Source organism: Hibiscus syriacus, unplaced genomic scaffold (assembly GCF_006381635.1).
Source record: "Hibiscus syriacus cultivar Baekdansim isolate YM2019G1 unplaced genomic scaffold, ASM638163v2 tig00117012_pilon, whole genome shotgun sequence".
NCBI lineage: Eukaryota > Viridiplantae > Streptophyta > Magnoliopsida > Malvales > Malvaceae > Hibiscus > Hibiscus syriacus.
In genome coordinates, this window is record NW_024063524.1 from 1,084,608 (window position 1) to 1,090,607 (window position 6,000).

A 6,000-nucleotide genomic window follows, 5' to 3' on the forward strand; every position below is an offset into this window, starting at 1 on the left:
TAAATATTTAGGGAAAAACTTAAAGTGTCCACCGCCTGTGACCCTCACATTCCTCTTGTTAGTGTCATCGATCCCAAATCGTCCCACAAGGCCAATTGAGCTTTCAATAAAAATATTAATGAATGGGGTCCTTATGGAAGATAACTCGCCTACATTGTTGAGGAAGAACGATGAAATGGAAGAGCCTGTGAGATCTCGATGAAGACCATGTATGACTACATGGTTCAAAACTTTGGGAACTTGAATGCTTATATGACTACTATAGATTGTCGCTTGGACTCGCTCGAGAGTGGCGTTCACTTGATTCGTCATCACTTGATGCCTCCCTCTCCTTCGTTACTACGTCCAGAAGATTAGGCTTTCCTATGTTGCTTTTAGGACTATTGTATTATGCTTGTTTTCATGCACTTTATGGATTTTGTTTTAGTACTTTATGTTATCTATGTATGGTAATTTAATTTGAACTACTCTTGATGTTATATAGCATATGCTTAATATTTGTAAGCATAATTTGATCCTATCATATATTGAATATTTTAGTTCCCTATTACACTAATATATTTTCTCTTTTGAAGCTTAATTGATTTTGTTATAACAAAAGGGGGAGAATATGTTTAAGTGTATAATTACTAGCCAAAATTGTTTTACATAGGGGGAGATTTTATTTTTCACAAAACTAAACTGACATATTATTTTTAAGCTAAAGAAAATTTTCAAAAAGGGTTTTGTTATATCAAAAAGGGGTAATTGTGAACCAACAATTGGTTTTGATATAACATGAATTTAATTTTTTTAAGTTGTTAAATTTGTATTTTCGATTTTATAAATATTTGTCATAACTATTTAAGTGTTTTTAAGTGTGAATATTCATAAGTGTTATTGAGTGATTTCTGTCGTAACCGTTTTTCGGCGGGGACAATCGTTTAATTGTTTTAAAACAATTACGACTTTTAATTTTGGAAAATGGGGTGATTTTGGATTGAATTGGATAAAATTGAAAAGAGTCGCCATCAACCTTTGGGTTAGGTAGGTCGAATACCTAAAAACGTCTTTTAAAAAAATATTTAAGAAAAATCAATTTTTGAAGACAGAAATTGGTCTACGTTTTCCAAAGATTTGATTAAAACGGGTTCGGGAGTCGGTTACACGTGGGGAAGGATTAGCACCCCCACAATGCCCAAATTTGGTAATGTGTTGTTTACACGTTGTCATAATGGTGGAATTTATAAGTCAAATATAAAGTTAAAATATGATATGTTTATTGAGTATTGATTAATTTACTTCAACTAAAATTAATTAGAGAAAATCATTTACAATTGACATTAATAAAATTAAAATACAACATAGTAAAATAGAAACTTAGGGATTAAATAACACAAAATAGAAATTTAAAGTACCAAAATAAGTTAAATTATGATTACCAAGCCATTAGAATAATAAATTATATGTATATAAATATATTCAGTACATAAAAAGGAATATATAAAAAATAATTAAATGCAACGTATTGAAATATATGTATGTAATATGTATATATAAAACATTTATTATACTGGGAAAGCACAAAACCATGACCTACATATAATGATGCGCATGTATGTAAAAAGTATATACTTAAGTAAAGGGTCAAAATACAAGTATGGGAAAAATGTAAACAACAGGAACTAGGTGTACCTGATAATTACAAGGACCAAGTAATACTAATCAACACTTAAAAGACTAAACAATAAAGCATATAACCATCAGGGGCACAACAGAGAATTTTAAACAAAAAGAACCAGAAATGAAAATAAACAGATAATCCATGACTAAAATAAAAATAATAATAAAACCAAGGGCTAAATTCTAAATGTCATAAAAACATGAATTACAATCATACCAGGACCAAATTGAAATTAGGGTAAAATAAAGTGCTCAAAATAAAAACAAATTCATTCATGATTCACGTAAGGCATTCATACAACTTTAAGGACTGGACGCGCGATGTACCCTTTTATAACAGCAGGCTGCAGACATGGCACCACTTCTAAAACAATGTCGTTTTGTTTAAAGAATTAAAATATGGTATTAGTTTGCCCTAACAATATGGCTTATTCATTCTGGCCGCAATCTCCAAACTTCTCCTTCTCGAACTCTCTCGCGGCACGACTCATTTCACACAAAACCAAGGCTCCATTACTCCGGCGACACACAACCCAACAAAGTAAATACAATCGAAACACTCTTTTTTATTCTCTACTCTAAAAAATCTAACGAAGATAACCCTTATTTGGAACGAAACTCTCCAATCGTTCGAATCTTTTCACCCCAATAGCTTCAACTCCGGAAACCGACTCCTCAACTAGGTAAATCGACTCCTCTCTTCTTATTTTATTTAATTTTTTAGATTTAAGAACATGCATATATATATATATATATATAATAAAGGAAGAATTGCGATACCTTTAATTGGAATCGTTTCTATTGCTTGCGAAATATGGGGAAGATCCGTTACAATTTGTTTCTTCTGTTTTTCAAATCGTAGCCTTACACTATTATGTTTTTCATATCTTTTTCACTCAAAATTTTCAGTACATAGAACCCATTTTGTTATTGATGAACACTGTTCGAATCGTTGCTGATAATTCTCTCCTATTCCAATGTTCCCCCCTTCTTTGCTCGATTCATCTTCGATTTTTATTATTGAATTCTTCACCGAATCTCCTTGGATGCATCTGCATTTTCTTTGCGTTTGGTATGATGTTGATGGGTTAGGTGAAATCATTAATTTTGCTTGACTTTGGTGCATGTGACTTTATGAATTTTGCTATTTGGTGACCAACATGGTGATGATGATGTTTCAACTTGCTCGGAGGTGACTTGCCTTGGTGACTCGTCGGTGGAGAGGCTTGGTACTGTTGTTGATCTGGGTCTGTTGGGTTGCTTATAATTGGGCAACATTTGGCCTGCACACTTAATATAATAATAATAATAAATTAATAATAATAATAATTTAATAATATTCTTTAACCCTGACAAAAAATGGGTGTCTACAGCTGCCCCTCTTTGCACACGCTTGTATTAACAAGAATAGGGCAAAGACGAAAAAGACAACTAGTTTTTTTGTCCATTCTTCCTTCGTCGTTGGATTGAACCAGTTCTTCTCATTATGAACTTCTTCTTTCTCGTGGATGAGTTCTTCTCATTATGAACTCTTCACTGAAAATGTTGAGTCACATATTTCTGTGGTGGACTTGAAGGAACAAGTTCTTCATTATGAACTTTCTCCTTTAGGACGATTCTTCTCATTATGAACTCTTAATTGGAAATGTCAACCCCCAAGTGAGGTGTCACTGATTCGAAATAACCGTGAATCGAGTGATAGGTCAAACAAGCTCTTCTCATTATGAACTTTCTTCCTTTGTCAGATGAGTTCTTCTTATTATGAACTCTCAATTGAAAATTTCAATCCCTCAAGTGAGGTGTCACTGATTTGAAATGATGTGAATCGAGTGATAGGTCGAACAAGCTCTTGTCATTATGAACTTCTTCTCCCTCTGTCGGATGAGTTCTTCTCATTATGAACTCTTCATTGGAAAATTGATCCCTCAAGCGAGGCATCATGATTCGAAATGCCGTGAATCGAGTGATAGGTCAAAAAGCTCTTCTCATTATGAACTTCTTCCCTCTGTCGGATGAGTTCTTCTCATTATGAACTCTCTATTGGAAATGTTGAATGTTGGTTCACCTCCTTCTGCGGTGAATCTTAATTGTTATTGACTCTCTCTGAATTTCTGTCAAAACATTCAAAGCATTTCAATGAATATGAATGAATGAGCATGCTCCTATTTATATATGCCTACTGATGTATGCATGATGTCCTTTTAAAATTATGAACTCTGTGGTCCTGCAAATCTTCATTTCAAATGCGTCATTTGTCCTTTCGTTTACACTCCACATTTTTCTTGGGCTATTTTATGCAAATTCTCATTTCTCTTATTCCATACAAATCCTTTTCTTCTTCTTTTTAAACTATTCATCTTTATCAGCATATCAAAATATCAATGTTTTCAATGTGCTTTTTTCAACTCACATGCATTTTCTTTGGTCATATCTTACTCTAATCTTTTCGATCATTAGGGCTAGAATCTCTGAAATTGGAAGTATTAATTCAGAGTAATACAAAAAAATCTTTTATTTTTTAATTTCATGTCAATCCACTTATAAGAAAAATGAATAAAATTGGGACTTGAAAGAACAAACTTTGAATTCACTGTCAAGAAATTGAATTTACAAAGTTATGGCAATCACATGAATAATGGAAATTTAAAACCATAAGTCAAATGTCCTTATGGATCATTAGCACGAATGTTCCTGAATTAATCCACTTGATATAACTATTGAGTTGAGCTTCTATCTAGAGGACTTCGAGAATTGCCAAAATGTCTATAGATGTGAAGCTTCTCTCAAAATATCAGACCCAAGAAGATTTAGTTGTCTGATGCCTAATCTCAAAATGCTTTTGAGCCGCCTTTCAGGTTTTCAACTCAAAGTCTTCCTTTGGTTTCAAGATGTCCTTTGCGGATTTTCATCTCAAACCCTCATTTTTCTCTTTTCAGTTTTTCATTTCTTTTTTTCATTTTTCATTTTTCATTTTATTTCATTTTCATTTTTTCATCTTTTTATTTGTTCCTTTTTTTTCTTCAAGCATAGTACTTCTTGACAGAGTCTGAGTTTACTGGATTTCTCAATTTTTCTCCATCCATCTCTGCCAAGACACGCTCCCCCAGAGAAGGCCTTATTGACAACATATGGACCTTCCCAATTAGGCATCCTTTCCCTCGGAAATCTTTATGAATTGGCAGGATCTTTTTAGCACTAGATCACCCTCTCGAAATTCTCTTGGATGAACTTTCTTATCATGAGCTCTCATCATCCGTTTCTGATACATCTGACCATGGCAAATAGCTTTTAATCTATTTCTTCAATGATTCAATTGGTCAAACCGAGCCTGAACCCATTCAGCTTCATCCAATTCACCTCTTTCAAAATTCGAAGTGATGGGATTTCTACTTCCACTGGCAAGACTGCTTCCATCCCATATACTAAAGAGAAGGTGTTGCCCCTGTCGAAGTCACTGTAGTTCGATATGCATACAAGGCAAAAGGTAATTTATCTGCCAATCTTTATAGTATCAGTGGTCTTTGTGATGATCCTTTAAATTTTATTTGCTGCTTCCACTGCTCCATTCATCATTGGACGGTAGGTCACTGAATTAGATGTTTTATCTTGAACTGAGTACAAAGTTCTATCATCATCTTGTTTCAAATTAGTGGCATTATCTGTGACAATTCTTTCTGGCAATCCGTACCGACAAATTATCTCTTTTTTATGAATTTACAAACTGTAGATCTCGTGATATTTGCATACGAGGCAGCCTCCCACTTAGTGAAGTAATCAATTGCCACAAATATGAAACGATGTCCATTCGAAGCCTTTGGTGTAATTGTCCCAATGACATCCATGCCCCACATAGAAAACGGCCATGGTGTGGTCATCACTTGCAAAGGTGACGGAGATGTATGAATCTTATCCCCATAGATTTGACATTTGTGACATTTTCTTGCATAATCAACACAGTCTGAATGCATAGTGGCCCAATAGTATCCATATCTCATGATCTTCCTGGCAATAGAAAGCCCATTTGCATGTGTTCCACATATCCCTTCATGCACTTCTTCAAGTATACCTTTTGCTTCTCGGGCATCCACACATCTCATCAAAACTTGATCACTACCTTTTTTGTACAGAACTTCCCCATCTAATACATATCTGGCAGCCATTCTCCTTATTGTCTTTTTAATGATCTTAGACGCACATTGTGGGTAAGTTTGATGCTTGATGTATTGAAAAATATCATAATACCATGGACGACCATCTACCTCTTCTTCGATATCATAACAGTGTGCCGGGGTATTATACATATGCATATTAATTGGCATCATGTCAACTCTTCTATTT